This window comes from Lepus europaeus, chromosome 14, assembly GCF_033115175.1.
Source record: "Lepus europaeus isolate LE1 chromosome 14, mLepTim1.pri, whole genome shotgun sequence".
In the NCBI taxonomy this organism is placed as follows: domain Eukaryota; kingdom Metazoa; phylum Chordata; class Mammalia; order Lagomorpha; family Leporidae; genus Lepus; species Lepus europaeus.
In genome coordinates, this window is record NC_084840.1 from 93,777,814 (window position 1) to 93,796,837 (window position 19,024).

The 19,024-nt window shown below is 44.9% G+C and overlaps 1 protein-coding gene across 1 annotated transcript in view; it reads right to left on the reverse strand.

The window, feature by feature from the left end:
• The window catches only part of MYO3A (myosin IIIA), a 216,805-nt gene that overhangs the window by 118,492 nt on the left and 79,289 nt on the right, over positions 1-19,024 (reverse strand). The gene's annotated exons all lie outside the window — the stretch shown is intronic.

The following is a 19,024-nucleotide window of genomic DNA, read 5'->3' on the forward strand; positions in this document are numbered from 1 at the left end:
CCCGGGACTCAGTTCTCTGGGGATGCATTACAGGGCTGGTGTCATTGCCTACAAGAATGGCTTCAACTTGACGGAGCTGATGTTGAGAAAGAAAGTTTATATATTTTATTTTTATCTTTCAGATCCATTTTTTCTATAGATGTTCTGAAGCCCCTTTGAACATATATCACATACGTAATGTCTTTTAGGGGAAGCTATGATATTTTTGAATCTATATAAAATTAACTATAAATAATAGTACAAGAGGGTCTGGGAAACATTTGTGGAAAAATGAAATTAAATGATAAGTTCTTTATACCAAAATTTTGAAATCTATGCAGGCTTTTTTTCATAATGCATATTTTTCTTTTTTTTGACAGATAGAGTTAGACAGTGAGAGAGACAGAGACAGAGAGAAAGGTCTTCCTTCCATTGATTCACTTTCCAAATGGCCGCTATGGCTGGAGCTACGCTGATCCGAAGGCAGGAGCCAGGTGCTTCTCCTGGTCTCCCATGCGGGTGCAGGGCCCAAGCACTTGGGCCATCCTCCACTGCCTTCCCGGGCCACAGCAGAGAGCTGGACTGGAAGAGGAGCAACCGGGACTAGGACCTGGCACCCATATGGGATGCCGGCGCCGCAGGCAGAGGACTAACCCGTGAGCCACAGCACCAGCCCCATGCATATTTTTCATAAGCATTTTGAACTAATTTCTTCTATTCCAAATTTCTGTTTCCAAGCCTGCAGTTGACCAGGTTGAGTACACACTTAACTCTCTCTTGCTCTCTCTCTCTTCCTGATAAAACATGAAAAATTTTGACCTCAGATTTTTCATTTAAAAAAATCCAGCTTTATCTACATAGACGTATATTATCTAACTTCAAAGTAATTAAAAAGCTTTCCAACCCCAAACTTTTATTAAATGCAGTCCTCCCTCTCTGCACTTTTCTTTTCTTTTCTTTCTTTCTTTCTTTCTTTTTTTTTTTTTTTTTTTTTTGCAGAGATTAGAAAAATAAATGAGGACGCAAACAAGATTAGGGCAGCTGACCAGGCAGAGATAGAGCTGTACATGCATGTATGGCAACAGGAAATCTTGTTTTGAATTCTACTCAGACTGAGCCGTTCTGTTCCAAACCTTCACTATGATCCTTAAAACTATTTCGCTCCCCTTCCCCTGTCCAAAGAATGGCTAAAAATTTTATCCACTTTAAAGCACAAGTTTGTCCAGTAAGTTAATATCAATAAATTCTTTCACTAAGGCATTTGACGTGGTGACACAGACCTAGTTAGAGGATTCAAAATGTGATGGTGCTCAGGAAACACAGCTCCTCTGTGCTATATCCAATTCATATATCTTGTATCATTGCAAAGAGAGAGAGAGAGAGAGAGAGAAAAGAAAAAATTCATCTGCACTCAGTGTTCTACCTCCTGCGGGACACAATAGTGTATGTAATTCTACCCAAAGGTGTCTTTTTCTTTTTATGGCAACAAGAGCAAAAATGGAGTCAGTCAAATCCTGGGCCATTGCTAATTTGCACAGAAAGAAACAAAGAGGCAATATTTGTGATATTTCTTGCAGACTTTATAACGTACAGTAAGGCTATTAATAATCCCTTAGGGTGTGTGTGTGTGTTCTCTCTCTGTAATCTTAATCTTCTTCTTCCTCTTTAATTTTGAGATAGATAGATAGATGGAGAGAGAGAGAGAGAAACATTCTCCTCTGCTGGCTCACATCTCAAATGCATGCGGCAATGGTTAGACCAGGACGGGAGCTAGTAACCAGACACTCGAAGCAGGTCTCCCATGTGGGTGGCAGGGTCCCAACTACTTAAATCATCATCCACTGCCTCTGAGAGTATAGATTAGCAATAACCTGGAATCTGGGAGCCAGATGGGGAATTAAACCTAGGCGCTCTGAAATGGGATATGGGTGCCTTAACTGTTAGGCAGAATGACTGTCGCTGCAGTAATTTTTTTTTTTTAATGGTTAACACCTTTAAGAGAAAAGGCCCAAGACTGTACATCAGAATTTTTCAGGAAATTTGTTCCTTTTAGTGAAATGCACTTTTACTTATTTATTTTTGTTTACTTGACAGATGGATGACATACAGAAAGAGATATTCCATCCACTGTTTCGCTCTCCAAACACCAAGAGCAGGAACTGGGTCTAGGTCACCCATGTGGGCGGCAGGGACCCAAGTTCTTGCGCCATCATTTGCTGCCTTCCAGGGTGTGCATCAGCAGGTCGCTGGATCAGAAGTGGAGGAGTTAGGACTCAAACCAGGTACTCTAATATGGGACATAGACATCCCAAGCAGTGACTTAACCATTGTGCCAAATGCCGGCCCTGGCAAAATGTGTTTTCTTTCCCTTGAAGTACATATATTTGTTGGATTTTTGGTATTTTATACCATGACGTTAAATACAGTAACTTTCAAGTGCTTCTTTAAACAAAATAATTATGCATCAAGGGAAAAATTCACAAATTTTTTTTGACAGGCAGACAGTGAGAGAGAGAGACAGAGAGAAGATCTTCCTTCTGTTGGTTCACCCCCCTCAAATGGCTGCTACAGGACCCGAAGCCAGGAGCCCGGTGCTTCCTCCTGATCTCCCATGCGGGTGCAGGGTCCAAGCACTTGGGCCATCCTCCACTGCCTTCCCGGGCCATAGCAGAGAGCTGGACTGGAAGAGGAGCAACTGGGACAGAATCCAGTGCCCCAACTGGAACTAGAACCCAGGGTACAGGCGCCGCAGGTGGAGGATTAGCATAGCAAGCCACGGCGCCGGCCACAAATGTTTTTAAAGTAAAGAATGAAGTCCATTTAATGTAGCTAAAATGGGTAATACCATTAGTAAAATAACCAATGATTTCCTTATAACTCTCTATTTGTACTTCTTGATTGGATTTTCAAGTAACATGCAAAGGTCACTTTGATAAATAAATTAAAGTTCATTAATCCTTCAAAAGACTCAAGAAGCAGAGAAGAACAAAGCACAGTTCAGTCTACCAGTCTCAGAGACCAGTGATGCATGGAGGCAGGTCCAGATGGAGTAGAAACACAAACACAGGAGTAATGGCCAGCTCCACTACTGGAACAAGATGGGCTGGTGCTGTGGCATAGTGGGTACAGCCACCTCCTGCTGTGCTGGCGTCCCATATGGATGCCAGTTAGTGGCTGCTCCACTCCCAATCCAGCTCCCTGCTAATGTTCTTGGGAAAGCAGCAGAGGATGGCCCAAATCCTTGGGCCATCGCACCCATGTGGAAGACCAGAGGAATCTCCTGGCTCCTGGCTCCGGCCTGGCCAGGCCATTGCCGATGCGGCCATTTGTGGGGTGAACCAGAAGATGGAAGACATCTCTTTCTCTCTCTTCCTCTCTCTCATTCTCTTTGTAACTCTGCCTTTCAAATAAATAAATAAAATCTTTTAAAAAATGATCATGACTAAACAAATGGGAATATATGAAACTCAGAAGATTTGCATAGTAAAGGAAACAATCAATAGAGTGAGGAAACATCCAACAGGATGGGAAAAATATGGGAAAAAACCACCTATCTGACAAAGGATTAATATTCAGAACATAAAGCAACTTAGAAACTCAACAATAAAAAAAACAAACAATCCAGTTGAGAAATGGGCAAAGGATTTTAATAGACAGTTCTCAAAAGAAGAAATACAAGTGGCCAACAAATATATGGAAATGTGCTCAACATCACCAGCCATCAGGGAAATGCAAATCAAAACCACAGTGAGCTCTCATCTCACTCCTATGAGAATGGCTAAAATCCAAAACACAGAGAGTAGCAAATGCTGCTGAGAATGTGGACAAAGGGAACACTCACACACTGTTGGTGGGAATGCAAGTTAGTACAGCCATTGCAGAAAACAGTGTGGAAATAAAAAAAAAAAATAGAAACAGATTTACCATATGATCCAAAAGATCTGACCACAATGTAGCAAAGATATACCTGAACCATCATGTTTATAGCAGCACTGTTCACAATAGACAAAATCTGAAATCAACAAGGTGTCCATCAGGAGATGAATGGATAAAGAAAATGTGGTACATATATACAATGGAATATTTTTCAGCTATAAAAAAAAGAATGAAATTCTACCATTTGCAACAAAATGGACACAACTGGAGGAACATCATGTTGAGTGAAATAAACCAGACCCAGAAAGAAAAATATCACATGTTCTCCCTTATACGAGGGAGCTAAAACTTAAAAAAAAAAAAACCAGAAAGAAATCTCTGTATATCAGTACTGCAGAAAATATAATTTTGTGAAGTTTTGAAGTTTTGTTTTATACCTTTGTCAAGCCAATTGTTAAGAATATTATGTTACTATAGTTTTAATGATCTGTTATTACTTTTTTTTAAAAGATTATTTATTTATTTATTTGAGAGAGTTATAGACAGTGAGAGGGAGAGACAGAGAGAAAGGTCTTCCTTTCGTTGGTTCACTCCCCAGATGGCCGGAGCTGCGCCAATCCCAGGCCAGGAGCCAGGTGCTTCCTCCCAGTCTCCCACACGGGTACAGGGACCCAAGGACTTGGACCTCTTCTACTGCTTTCCCAGGCCATAGCAGAGAGCTGGATTGGAAGAGGGGCAGCCGGGGCTAGAACTGGTGCCCATATGGGATGCCTGTGCTGCAGGTGGAGGATTAACCTACCGCGCCATGGCATTGGCCCCTCTGTTATTACTTTAAAACTTCCTGTACATGGGTGAAATGGTCATTTTTCATTCAACTATTGTTTAAAGCCATTGTCTATATTCCCACTAAACTGGGGTCTTTTTGTTTTTTAATTGTTAGACTTCTTATTTGGTAATTAATTATTATGCCTTTTTACTGTAATGTACATTTAAAATATGTCATCTCAAAAACTAAAAATACAAAAAGAGATAGAGAAGGGGAAAAGGAAAGAGGGTAGGAGGGAGGGAGGAAGGGAATATCATTATGTTCTTAGAATTTTATAGAATATGTTATAAACCAATTAAAAATTAAAGTAAAATATTCAAATGAACAGTAGTCATGAGACTACAAACCCCATAAATGGAGGGTTCAGACAGAAAATACAACATTCTCATATAAGCCATCGTTAGATGATAGATCTCACGAGATCCAAGCTGTAGGATCACCTGTATCCATTGTAAGAAGTCTGGGATAATGGAAGGGAAGGAGCCATTCAATCCCTAACTTCCACCATCACACACCTGGAGAACACGATGCTTCCCCTTGGACTATCTTGCTGAATGAGTAAGTTTCAACAGCACAGACATGAAGTTGAGAGGCCCTGACAGTCCTTCTGCAGCAGCTCCCTGTGTCAGTGGTGTGACCCTCGAGAAAGGACCCTGATCCCATCATGCAGCTCCACAGAGCTTTCGGGAGCGAATGGGATGCTATTGTCAATGTCATGCTTCTCCAAGTCCTCTTTTTGCTTCTGCCCCTAATCGAGCAAGGGAATCATGAAAAAGAACTATAAAAAGAGGTTTTCTTTAGAAAATAAAACCACATTTTTAAACCCTTCTCCCCTCAAAAATTTTCCATGTTCACTGCATCTCTGTTTTTTCATAATAAAGTAATAAACAGCTAATTAGTCAATAAAGAGCTAAATTGTGACTGTTGATTACAAAGAGCCAAATCAGATATATCTATTCTGGATCTCAACCCAAACTCTTCAAATCAATGTCATATGTATTTACTAAGCACTTACTACATGCACAGTGCTGGAACCGGATTTTAGAGACCCAAAGCCAATTCAGAGTCATGAAATACAAGTGCACCTAGCTAACCACAAGACACGGTGATTGCTCACGTTTACATGTGCTTTGTGCTCTGTAGGAGTTTCATTCATTTTCACATTTTATGTGGTAGGTGTTACTGGTGTTCCCATTTCACAAAGTGGAATGGAGTCTGAGAAGTTTAGCAACTTGGCCAGACACAGAGCTAGTCAACCGCAGGATGTGAAGCACAACATGTGGGTGTGCGACCACAGAGGGAAGACAGTGTAAACACATGCGTGGAACTGTGGGAATGGATTGGGAGACTGGTTTTGCAGTGTGCTCCTGAGAGAGAATGAAGAGAGGAGATTTCAGGGACAGAATATTGCATGGCTGAAAGGAAGACAATGCCTGGGGCCAGTCTGGGTCTCAGTGAGTGATGGGCAAGTCGGCCTTGAGAGGAGACATACAGTCATCAGTACATCATGCTGGTGGCTACTGAGGACTGCCATTTTATTTATTTCTAAATTTCTTATTCATTTATCTTTTCACTTTATTTGAAAGACAGAGAGACAGGTAGACAGAGATCTTCCATCCATTGGTTCATTCCTCAAATGTCTGCAATAGCCAAGCTTGGGCCAGGAATTCAATCTGGGTCTTCCACATGGGTGGCAGGAACCCAACTACCTGAGCCATCACTCGCTGCCTCCCAGAGGGTGCTCTATTAGAGGGAGGTGGGTGGGACGCAGAGGAGCCAGGACTTACAGCAGGCTCTCTGGTATGGGATGCAGGTCTTCCAAGCAGCATCCCGACTGCTGTGTCAAATGTTCATCCTGGATTTGCCATTTTAAACTTCAATGTTTAAACCAAAGAGTGCAAAACAGATAACATATGAGGGTACTCCAAAAAATTCATAGGAAATAGAATTAAAAGATAAGTTTATTTGGGTGAAAAAATTTTTGAAATCCATGTGTAGGAGTGGTTTTTAGAGAGTCCATGGAAAATACATATTATGAAGAAAAAGAGGCTTGGATTTCAAAATGGCTTTCTGGGCCGGCGCCATGGCTTAACAGGCTAATCCTCCACCTTGCGGCGCCGGCACACTGGGTTCTAGTCCCGGTTGGGGCACCGGATTCTATCCCGGTTGCCCCTCTTCCAGGCCAGCTCTCTGCTATGGCCCGGGAAGGCAGTGGAGGATGGCCCAAGTGCTTGGGCCCTGCACCCCATGGGAGACCAGGAGAAGCACCTGGCTCCTGCCTTCGGATCAGCGAGATGCACCAGCTGCGGTGGCCATTGGAGGGTAAACCAACGGCAAAAAAGGAAGACCTTTCTCTGTCTCTCTCTCTCTCACTATCCACTCTGCCTGTCAAAAAAAAAAAAAAAAAAAAAGAGAAACAAAATGGCTTTCTGTACCAAAATAAATTTACATTCAAATCCATTTTTCACAAACTTTTTGAAGGACCCTCATAGAGCTCATGAATTAAACAAAAAGCTAAACACATCCTCACTGTGCAGTGTAAATTCTAGTAGGAAAATCAAAGCAAATGAGCACAGGACTTTGTTTCTGGGTGTGGGTTTGTTGGCCCTTGTTGGGAACCTTTCTTCTAAATGCATCACACAGATGAGGGAACCTTTACACAGAAATGCAAAGATCACTATGTCGATCATGAACACCCATGTCAACACAGCATGAAGATCTAGCTCCTGAATGTTTATATCCCAAACAGATCAAGGATGCTATTAATTAGATGGCCATTTAAACTCAGTCATTTCCACAGAGCACACGCTTAGTTAAAAAAATCATATCTTTAGGACAACATGAGCCAAGATTACTTGACCACTGCTTATTCTATGTGGTAACACAAACCCTAATTGCAGCACATCAAAGAAATGAGCTAAAATTTCAGTGTTCAGTGCCCATTTACCAAAAGACAAACAAAAACTGGCCACATCATCAGTTTTGTGTCTCCTAACTTTTATTACTAGTGAGGAATACAGAAACCTGTAAAAGCACTGGTCTGGAAATTATATTTGAATTATGGCCCTGGGCTGGCCATTAATTGGATGTTGTCTCAGAAGACAAGATTTAATGTCTCTGGGCTTTAGTTTTCTGATCTCTAAAATCCAGAACCATATTAAACATTCCCTTCCAGCAATAACAATGTGCGATTGCATGGTTATTCTTCAGAGAAACAAGAAGGAGCAGGGGTTCGGTGTGGCAGGTAAGATGCTGCATGGGATGCCTGCATCCCACGTGAGAGTGCTGGGGTTTGGGACCTGGCTCTGCTGCTGAGTCCATCTCCTGGTAAAGGCAGCAGTAATGGTTCAAGTACTTGGGTCCCTGCTACCCATATGGCAGAACCAGATGGAATCTCAGGCTCCTAGCTTTGGTCTTATCCAGCCCTGGTTGTTTCAGGCATTCAAGGGAGTGAACAAGCAGGTAGCAGATCTCTGTTCATATTTTTTTTTTTTTTATAAAATGAAAAGAATTTTTTTCAGTAAAGAAAGAAGGCAGTGGCATGATAAACACAGGAGTGAAGCAGGTGTTAGGATAGTGAGTGCTGGCCCCGGCCGCACAACACAATCCTGGGCAGCGTCTCCCCTCTTGCTCCTCGTTCTGCCCAGAACTGTCGGTCAACACAGATGGCAGACTGTGCCAATGCGATGGTTCCTCACTCTGCTTCCTTGTGCAGCATCCGTGAAAGCCACTCTTACATTTCTTTGGTGTTTCTGCACATCAGCCACTTGCTCTTCTTATTTGGATCCCGTTAGGGCTACTCCGCAGCAGAGGTACTCGTGCGGCCTTCTCCAGGGAGCACTTACTGCCTACTCCTTTCCAAATTCCTGGAGGCCGTCCTTAAAAGCTATTTAGCTCTCATTCTGGGAACTTTTCCAGAGGGGACATGGTGAAGACAGGCACAAGGAAACATTTCCGGGGAAAGGATACGTTATCATTGATTTTTCCTAACATCGTGGTCCCAGAGGGGTGCTTTCTGTATCCGCTCCCCTCCGATTTGTGTATTGGTCCCTGAGTTCTCCATCGCGCACAGAGGCAGCCACCGGCACGAGCCCTCAGGAGATCTTTCTTTCTAGTGTAGCCATGGCTTACATAACTCCATTTTGCTTGTCAAAACTAATGCTGACTGTGCGACTCTAATCAGACTGACGGCTAACTTAACAGGTAAGACTGATGTCTAACTAAACAGGTAAACGAGGCCTGCTTGAGGATGGCAGAAACCGGGCTTGTGAAAGCTGGCTGAGGTTGCAAAGGTAATCGGGCTCCAGTCAGCATGTCCTGAGGACTGGATTTAGGGCTGCAAGCTGAAAACAAGCACTGCTTCTTGCTGCCTGGCTGGTGGCCAGCACGCAGCTGGCCCTGTTTTTTGACGCTTTGCTCCTGACCTCTCTGTACCTCCTCTTTCTGCTCCCTTCAACAGCTCTCCTGCAAGCCTGAAAATTGGAGAGAGTGTTCATGACAGGACAGCCCACCCTCTCCTCAGGTTGCCAGCCTCTTGAATAAACCTGATTTCCCTGTGTCAAAACTCTTGCCTTCTCCTGGGAGGCGAGCAGCCCTGCCCCTGCTTCTGGTACCATGAGTACTCTTAATTTTTATTTTAGCTAAGAATAGATTGGAATCTTCTAGAATAAAATCTTACTTACCATATGAGCACATGCACGAATTCACATATACACTCCAAATAATTTTTTTTTAAAACCCACAGAGCTGGGGCTGGTGCTGTGGTGTAGTGACCAAAGCTGCTGCCTATAGCACTGGCATCCCATATGGGTGCCAGTTCGAGTCCCAGCTGCTCCACTTCTGATACAGCTCCCTGCTAATGCACCTGGGAAAGCAGTGGAAGATGACCCAAGTGTTTGTACTCTGGCACCACATGGGAGACCCAGAAGAAGCTCCTGGCTCCTGGCATGGGATTGGCCCAGCTCTGGCTATTGTGGCCATTTGGGGGAGTGAACCAGTGGAGAGAAGATCTCTCTCTCTCTCTTTGTGACCTCTCCCTCACTCTCTCTCTCTCTAACTCTGTCATTCAAATAAATAAATATATCTTAAAAAAAAAAAAACCCACAAAACATAGAAACAGATACTTCTCAATAGGTTCTTCATCCCAGAATATTCAAACACCAGCCACAAACCTACCTTGTCTATCACAGTTTATTAGGTCTATGCCTGGCATGGGGAAAATCCAACATTCTTTCAACACTCACTATCCTTCATCAGCCTTTGTCAATAATGAGAGTTCTCTTTACATCTTTTGTGTTTTCTCTAGACTAGCTCCTAGACCTGGTGATAGCAAGTAGCTGTGTCATTCACTGATAGAGCCATGATGGCAGTGTGTGTGTACAGGGTTACATAGCAAGACAGGAAGGGGGGGGGGCAGGGAGAGAGAGAGAGAGAGAGAGGGAGGGAGGGGCCCAACTTGGCTTTTACAACAACTCTCTCATGAGGGCTGCCCTCTGAGAGCACATCCCAGTGACCTAAGGACCTCCCTCTAGACTACACCGCATGTTAAATTCCATACGTTTTCACCTCTTTACCATTAATTTATGACTGTGAGATTCAAATGTCTGCATGAGTAAGGACTCAAATCGCCTCTAAACCACGGCAGAAATGGTGACTCTGAAGTTTCTTTGCGACACTCGGGCAGAGCCAGGAACTGCAAAGATGGCTGTTTGTAAAGCAGCCGGGGTGCATTTGTAAGTCTCATATGTTAAGAAAAAGGGGCAAACGTTCTATAATGTGAGTAATTCTCACCATGCTAGAGTCGCAACCATTAGGAAAAAAATTGTCTTGCCCAGAAAATAAAAGTACAAGGGCGTCATGCATTGTATTGCGTTGAAAGAACCCTATTATTACTTCCTATTGATTTTCCTGCTTTCTCTTTCCTTTGTTCAGTTTTGTTAAACCAAGGCCCTATTTGAGCAAATTTACATCACATAACGTCTCATACCTAATAAAGAACTGACAGTTCAAATCAGGCGCTTCGAACACAGAATGGTTGGATAACATTTTAGTTTGTCTTTCATTTGTGAATCCTTTGAGATATGTCTAAAATTGTCTTATACTCTGCGACAGGAAGGCTGATTCTAAAAGAGCCACAAGCGCAGCCGGCACACTTTTGGTCTAAGGAAAACTATATTTGTGTTACCAAACCTTCTAAGCATTCCCTTTTTGTCTATGTAATTATGTGCAAAACAACTGATATACAGCGAAGTTAATCACCATCAGCATATATTGAGGTCAAGTAAAATATTCAAAGCTATTTTGTTTTGTATAGAAACACAAAGAAATTTAAAATGGTAACATGCCAACAATACAGCTTCAACCGAAAGAAATTTTAATTTGGGATAGGCTTTTTCTTTGTTTACAGGGCATGCAAATTATGGCTTAAAAATAGGTTTTGGGCAAACATTCAAGAACCTGTTTAAATACTCCCTGTGATGGGCTCCATCCACTGCTTCAGCGGCTCACAAGACGCTGCTGACATGGGGAGCAATCCCAGGCTGGTTGCGGCATGGAGCTCTGCCTCTCCCTAGGACTGGAAAGAGGTGGGGGCAGGTGTTTCTCACCACGTGACTTCCCCTGCAGTGTGGAAGTGAAAATCAGGTGGCCCAGGCAGGGAGTGACACAAAGCTCGAAGTTAGCTTGCAACTATTTTGAGTTTTGTGTGGCATTCAAGAAACCAGTGCTGCCGGGGAAAAGTCAGGGGCAGGTGGATGGCATCGAGGGCGTCTCTGAGCCAGCTGCTCTCACGGACGACCTGGATGTGGACACGCCCAGCTCCCTTTGCTTCACGCCCAAGCCTGGCCTTCTGCCTGACTCTCTGTCCTCTGAGCCATCTCCTATTTTTCATTCAATTGCTTTTCTTTTTACATTGGCTTGAACTGTTCTAGTCAAGAATGCTGAACAGTTCATTTCAATTACAAATGACTTGTATCTATTCTCATTAAACTAGATAATTGAATATTTTAAAATACTAGAATCAAAAAGTAGAACTGTTCTTTTAAAATATTTTATAATTCAAGTCTTCTGATTCAGTCTGCACTCCTACACAGTCAATTTAACTCCTGCAAAAATGCGTTCCCATGGTTTCGGGAGTGCACCATGGAGGCAGGTGTTGCGCCTACACGCATCCTCACTCCTGAGAACCCGCCTTTGACAATGGCATCCCATATCAGAATGCCTGTCTGTGTCCTGGGCTGCTCCACCTCTGATCCAGCTTCTTGCTATTGTACCTGGGAAGACAATTACTTGGGTCCCTGCCACTCACATAGGAGACCAGTACAGAGTTCCTGGATTTTGGCTTCAGCCTGGTCTAGGCCCAGCTGTAGTGGTTATTATGGGAGTGAACATGCAGATGGAAAATCAACCTCTCTCTCTTTCTCTCTCTCTCCCTCTCTCTGCCTTTCAAATAAATAAAGTAAATCTCTTTTTTACAAAAGGAAAATTTTCTTTATAGCTGAACATTAATTTTTAAAAAAATCATCCCACCAGGAACATATTTCAATTCAACTCTGAAGGTTATTACCATGTACTGAACAATCTCAGCTTTCATTTAGCAATGTTGACTTAGTACTATAAGATTTTTTTTAATCAATTTTCCATTGTCAAGAACTGTGACAAATCAAAGAGCTTTGCATGATCTTCAAGAAGATGACTTTGAGGGCCAGCGCTGTGGTGTAGTGGGTAAAATCATTGCCTGCAATGCCAGCATCCCATATGGACACTGGTTCGAGTCCCAACTGCTCCACTTCCAATTCAGCTCTCTGCTATGGCCTGGGAAAGAGGTGGAAAATGGCCTAAGTGCTTGGGCCCCTGCACCTGTGTGGGAGACCCAGAAAAGCTCCTGGCTCCTGGCTTCAGATCAGGCCAGCTCTGGCTGTTGTGGCCATTTGGGGAGTGAACCAGCAGATGGAAGACTTTTTTCTCTCTCTCTCTGCCCCTCTGTCTCTCTGTAACTCTGCCTTTCAAACAAATAAATAACTTTTAAAAGAAAAAAAAATGTCTTTGCCCAGTGTGCTGCCAGGGACATAGCTGAGTCTCTTCTTTTGTCTGAGTCCATCTCAACAGTGTGAGATGAGTCTATGCATGCCAAGGGCAGGAAAATTGTCCCCCTTCCTTTGACCCTGGTCTAAGACCTGTGGTCAAGGGAGTGTGGTAGTTAATGCTTTAAACTCTTCTTTAACTCATGGGAAATAAAACTTTTTAATTTTTAAAAATAGGATTAAAAATACAAACTTGTTTCCTACAACAAGATGAGCATAACAGTGGACCTAACAGAGCAGACACATTGGGTCAGAGGGCAGAAACTGCAAGCTGACTCCACGTTCAGGACCAGAAACGGGCAGGAGAGGACTGGAGGGTAAAGGAATGAAATCGCCCCACACACAAGGAAGGCCATGACCCAGGCGTGGTGGGAAGAACGGGACTGGATGTGTGGGATGCCTCATCTGGAAAGACTGGAAAACACCTGCACCTGCTTCCTTGGGTATGGAGTCAAGTGCTTGAGACTCCAAGATGGACCACAGACCCAGAGTCCACTTCCCACCAGCTCAGGGCCTGGGTCCTCAATATCCTTCAAATCATGGTAGGCAGAAGCACTCTGGACCGGGGAATCTATAAGTCAGACTACGGTCAGGGCAAAACACCCAAAGTGAAAGAGAACACAGAAGGAAAGGGAAAACAAAACAGAAGCCTCCTCTTTCAGGATAGGAGACAGCAGATAAAATGCTAATCTACAGAAGCAAATCATATATTAAGTAAAAGAATGAGCTCAATGATCAGGACAAGTCACTCTTATTGAAATGCAAATCTGAAAGTACCCATTAAAAAATCTTTAAGGTCAAAGAGAAAAAGAATGGAGTTACATTATAAAAAAGAAATCAGCCATTCATGAATAGTCAGATATGAATAACCAGATACAAAATGTCAGCTGTATATTGATCTGTATGCCAATTCCGTATCAACATCTCCATTTTCATATCTGGAATTTCTCGTTGTTTCAACTCTTTTTAGCCATTTATTCTTTATTTGTGCCTTACATGATATGAATATCTATAAGGACTCAGTCACACAAATACAGTTGTTTCTTAGGCCAGAAATACTGGCTGTGTTTGTGGTTCTGTTGCAATTAGTCTTCCTGTCCCAGAATATAGTTTTCAGGCCAGAACATAAGACAACTTTGCAACATATTTCAAAGGATTCACAAACGAAAAACAAACTAAAATGTTGCCCAACCAGTTACTCAGTGTTCAAAGTCCCTGGTTCAAGCTGTCAATTCCTTATTAGATGTGGGACTTTATGTGATACATGAATACCTTATAAGATATGAATAAATAATACTTGATTAAAAAGAGCTATAAGAAATTCTAGACATTGATCTAGAATTAGCATAAACATCAGTATATATGGTGACTTCTAGACGAGGTCCAGTTCCATGAGAGAATTAGTGCATAGGAAACAAATCTGAAGAATTTACCCAGAACGTAGCAGAGATTGATAAATGGGTGACAAACGGGAAAGAGGATTTACAAGACACGCAAGCTAAAGTAGGAAGTTCCAACATTTGCCACTCAGGAGAAAAAAATTAAAAGAATAAGAAGATCAATATCTAAAAGAAAAATGACTGCAAATTTCCCATAATTGAGTAAGGAAATTTGTTCTTGTATGGACGCATATTCTGAATTTTTAACAGGATAAACAAGAATATACATCACAACTCCAAAATCAAAAGTATTGAATCTAAGTCAGTGTCTAATATATAGTAGTTTTCTATAATCTTTTAAAATTTATTTACTTATTTTTGTTTATATGAAAGACAGAGAGACAGATGGATACACACAGACAGTGAGAAGAGAGAGATTTTCCATCAGATAGCAGTGAGATGGGAAAAGTCGGAGGGATTAAGTTCATGAGCTGGAGGCCACACCTATCCCACCCCCACGCAGTCCTAGCATCAATCAGAGGGCCCCTCCCCAAAATGCAGCTTCCCTCCCCTGGGACCTGGGGGCAGTACCATGTAACCACTCCCCTTTTCCAAGCTCATAAGAGGAGGGCGCTCTCTTTCTCTCTTTTCCACCTCATGGACCCAGGACAGGCAAAGCAGGGTATGAAATTCCCCCTTTTGACCTTTCCTGGCCCACTCTCCCTAAATGAAGCTCTCATGTGCTTGCATATTCTTCTCACTTTGTAAATAAACCTCATTATGCTGCATGCCATGTTAGCGCCTGTACTTAGAACTCTCATCTAAGCAAAAGGAGCCCGGAATATTAATTTAGGCCCAACCCAGCCCACACCAGCAGGACCTGAAATTCCTGAGCTGTCTCACAGGCTAAACATTAGCAGGAAGCTGGACTGGAAACAGAGTAAGGACTTGAACCCAGGCCCTCCAATACTATGGATGCACCATGCCTAACTACTGTGCCTAACACCTGCCTCTTTAAACATTGGTCATTAGAACTAGCAGCACCAAATGCAGAGTATAAATCTGTGTAGTTCATCAGACTTCTTATAATGTTTGACTGTTGGGAGACAGTTCTCTCTGGGTTTCTCATGTTTCTGTAGCTCTTGTATTAGATGTTGTTCTTGATGATATTTTCCACGATATGTGTGCAGCCAATAGTCTTGCAAGTTAAAAAATACTGTCTCTCTCCAGGATAGATGGTAGTTTTATTTGCTGTTCTGGATGGTAAAGATAACCTCTCTTCGGGCAGGAGTTTACCCTAGCAGTTAAGATGCTGATGTTCCACATTAGAGTACCCGAGTTCAGCATCCAGCTCCAGCCTCAACTCCAGCTTCCTGCCAACGCAGGAAGAGATAATGACCCAAGTGATTGGGTACCTGCTGACACAGAGCTGACTCTCTGCTTTAGTGTAGCCCAGCTCCAGCCACTGTAGGATTTGGGGGATGCATCAGTAGATGGGAGTGCTCTCTCTCTCTGTCTCTCTGTCTCTCTGTGTGTGTATGTATGTGTTCTCTGTCTCTCCTGACACACACACACACACACACACATCTCCAGGGCAAACTTTGGACAAGTTTGATAGCATTTCTTTCAGAAGACTAGTTTCCTAAGCTCAGGGCTCTCCAGCCATGAGGCAAGCCCACTGTGCATACTCCACCCATCTAGGCCACTCCACACCATCTCTAGGTCTTAGGGGCAGGGACAACCAATGTGAACATGGCACTCATGCTGTCAGTTTAGCTGTGAGTAATAAAGTCCTTTGTCCCTGAGCCGGGAGTCTTATGTCTTCTGCAGGTATTCATTAAACTAGAAGGCCAACGTGTCAACTTACAGTAGGGCAAAATCTCAGATCCCCTACACAATGTAAAGACATCTCAGTTTTTGCTTATTTTGCCTGCATGACTCTAGTCTGTTTCAGGAAGGATGGAGTTTGGCAGACCATGCAACTGCATTCACTGAAGATCAACATGCAGATGGGGGTGAGCCTATGACCACTCCTCACTATGCGGATGGGGGTGAGCCTATGACCACTCCTCTGCATGGGGGTGAGCCTATGACCGCTCCTCACTATGCGGATGGGGGTGAGCCAAACCGCTCCTCACTATGAGGATGGGGTGAGCCTAGGACCGCTCCTCACTATGAGGATGGGGGTGAGCCTAGGACCACTCCTCACTATGAGGATGGGGTGAGCCTATGACCACTCCTCACTATGAGGATGGGGGTGAGCCTAGGACCACTCCTCACTATGAGGATGGGGTGAGCCTAGGACCGCTCCTCACTATGAGGATGGGGGTGAGCCTATGACCGCTCCTCACTATGAGGATGGGGGTGAGCCTAGGACCGCTCCTCACTATGCGGATGGGGGTGAGCCTAGGACCACTCCTCACTATGAGGATGGGGTGAGCCTAGGACCGCTCCTCACTATGAGGATGGGGTGAGCCTATGACCGCTCCTCACTATGAGGATGGGGGTGAGCCTATGACCGCTCCTCACTATGGGGATGGGGGTGAGCCTATGACCGCTCCTCACTATGAGGATGGGGTGAGCCTATGACCGCTCCTCACTATGAGGATGGGGTGAGCCTAGGACCGCTCCTCACTATGAGGATGGGGTGAGCCTAGGACCGCTCCTCACTATGCGGATGGGGGTGAGCCTATGACCACTCCTCACTATGAGGATGGGGGTGAGCCTAGGACCGCTCCTCACTATGAGGATGGGGGTGAGCCTATGACCGCTCCTCACTATGAGGATGGGGATGAGCCTAGGACCGCTCCTCACTATGCGGATGGGGGTGAGCCTATGACCACTCCTCACTATGAGGATGGGGTGAGCCTATGACCGCTCCTCACTATGAGGATGGGGTGAGCCTATGACCGCTCCTCACTATGAGGATGGGGGTGAGCCTAGGACCACTCCTCACTATGAGGATGGGGTGAGCCTAGGACCGCTCCTCACTATGAGGATGGGGGTGAGCCTAGGACCGCTCCTCACTATGCGGATGGGGGTGAGCCTATGACCGCTCCTCACTATGAGGATGGGGGTGAGCCTAGGACCGCTCCTCACTATGAGGATGGGGGTGAGCCTATGACCGCTCCTCACTATGAGGATGGGGATGAGCCTAGGACCGCTCCTCACTATGCGGATGGGGGTGAGCCTATGACCGCTCCTCACTATGAGGATGGGGTGAGCCTATGACCGCTCCTCACTATGAGGATGGGGTGAGCCTATGACCGCTCCTCACTATGAGGATGGGGGTGAGCCTAGGACCACTCCTCACTATGAGGATGGGGTGAGCCTAGGACCGCTCCTCACTATGAGGATGGGGGTGAGCCTATGACCGCTCCTCACTATGAGGATGGGGGTGAGCCTAGGACCGCTCCTCACTATGAGGATGGGGTGAGCCTATGACCGCTCCTCACTATGAGGATGGGGGTGAGCCTAGGACCGCTCCTCACTATGTGGATGGGGGTGAGCCTAGGACCGCTCCTCACTATGAGGATGGGGGTGAGCCTAGGACCGCTCCTCACTATGTGGATGGGGGTGAGCCTAGGACCGCTCCTCACTATGAGGATGGGGTGAGCCTAGGACCGCTCCTCACTATGAGGATGGGGGTGAGCCTATGACCGCTCCTCACTATGAGGATGGGGGTGAGCCTAGGACCGCTCCTCACTATGAGGATGGGGTGAGCCTATGACCGCTCCTCACTATGAGGATGGGGGTGAGCCTAGGACCGCTCCTCACTATGCGGATGGGGGTGAGCCTAGGACCGCTCCTCACTATGAGGATGGGGGTGAGCCTATGACCGCTCCTCACTATGTGGATGGGGGTGAGCCTAGGACCGCTCCTCACTATGAGGATGGGGTGAGCCTAGGACCACTCCTCACTATGAGGATGGGGTGAGCCTATGACCACTCCTCACTATGAGGATGGGGGTGAGCCTAGGACCACTCCTCACTATGAGGATGGGGTGAGCCTATGACCACTCCTCTGGATGGGGGTGAGCCTATGACCGCTCCTCACTATGAGGATGGGGTGAGCCTATGACCGTTCCTCACTATGAGGATGGGGTGAGCCTATGACCGCTCCTCACTATGAGGATGGGGTGAGCCTATGACCGCTCCTCACTATGAGGATGGGGTGAGCCTATGACCGCTCCTCACTATGTGGATGGGGGTGAGCCTAGGACCGCTCCTCACTATGAGGATGGGTGAGCCTATGACCACTCCTCACTATGAGGATGGGGGTGAGCCTAGGACTGCTCCTCACTGTGAGGATGGGGTGAGCCTAGGACCGCTCCTCACTATGCGGATGGGGTGAGCCTATGACCGCTCCTCACTATGAGGATGGGGGTGAGCCTATGACCACTCCTCTGGATGGGGGTGAGCCTATGACCGCTCCTCACTATGTGGATGGGGTGAGCCTATGACCGCTGCTCACTATGTTTCCTTCGTTTTCTCGCACAGAGATCTCATTTTTTCTCACGGAAGGTGTGTAAGTTCTGCTTCTGCTCAAGGCAGGAAACCCATGTAAGTGACATGTTATCATAGGTGTCTGAAGAGCCTCCACAGTCTTAGGTGAGTCCCCCATGTGCATAAAGCTCGGGCTTTGGGTTTAGGGTTTGAGTCCCTGCTAAGTCCTTCAGTACCTGTGCAACCTTGCACAAGTCAATGAAGCTCTGCAAATGTCAGTTCTCTGCTGTGAAAATGAGCTGTCAGAAAACGTTTTTCTAAGAGTTACTATAAAATCATGTGAGAAAAGAAAGTCCATTACAGTGTCCAGGCGTTAATATGCACCAAAAAAAAGATTCAATATGTAAACCTACAACAGGAATTCAAATAATCCCTGTC